The sequence below is a fragment of the Penaeus monodon genome, chromosome 27 (genome assembly GCF_015228065.2).
Source record: "Penaeus monodon isolate SGIC_2016 chromosome 27, NSTDA_Pmon_1, whole genome shotgun sequence".
Lineage (NCBI taxonomy): Eukaryota > Metazoa > Arthropoda > Malacostraca > Decapoda > Penaeidae > Penaeus > Penaeus monodon.
In genome coordinates this window covers 19,016,190-19,016,933 of record NC_051412.1, presented here as the reverse complement: position 1 = coordinate 19,016,933, position 744 = coordinate 19,016,190, and the positions used below count along the sequence as shown (strand labels likewise).

The 744-nt window shown below is 34.3% G+C and overlaps 1 protein-coding gene across 1 annotated transcript in view; it reads left to right on the top strand.

Moving 5' to 3' along the window:
* The window catches only part of LOC119590654, a gene marked incomplete at its 5' end in the record, with an annotated part of 37,650 nt that overhangs the window by 24,905 nt on the left and 12,001 nt on the right, over positions 1-744 (top strand).

Here is a 744-nt window from a genome sequence, read left to right as displayed (position 1 = left end):
TACATCGTTATTTGCTTATTGATTAGTTTACACTCCCAAGCAGTGAAAAGAAGTAATAACCTAACTGCATATTGGTTGTTATTTTTTGAAAATAGGTAAAGGATTGTATTGAATGAAAGACTGCTACAATATAAACAGAACCAAAATGCTTTAATTTCTTTGATATTGTGACAAAAGTAATTTTATCTGCATAAATTATTTGTATTTGTGTATTTTTATTCATAAAACAATTATCAAGTAGCAAAAAAAAAAGGGGGGGGGGGTTAAACTGGAGCATCTGTCCTTCATTTAAAATTTTCAGTTATATGCAGGCTGTCAGTCAGATGTTCTCCAGTAGGTCATATTCTGTGGAACAAATCACATCAAACAGTAGGCAGAATAATTTTGTCTGTCAGATGTTTGGAAGACAAATGAACTATGTTGAATAACTAGAAGCAAGAAATTCCTATTCATTGCAACTGACATGAAGCATAAAATTCATAGTATTTCTCCACAAATATTTAATTGGTGGCATAAAGTCTGGCAAGACTTGTGGCAGTGAAGCCTGAAGACTGGGACTGGATTTAGCATTAAGTCTTCTTTTTCTCCCTATTTAGGATGCAGGATGAGACTGCAATTGCACCCTGATCCTGAGGTGGATTGTGATTTCTCGGCCATATTTCGTTTGCTTTCTGTATGAATTCCTACACCCTCAAATCTACTGTTATTCATGAGAATGTGTTCTGATGTCTGTTAGAAGTATTG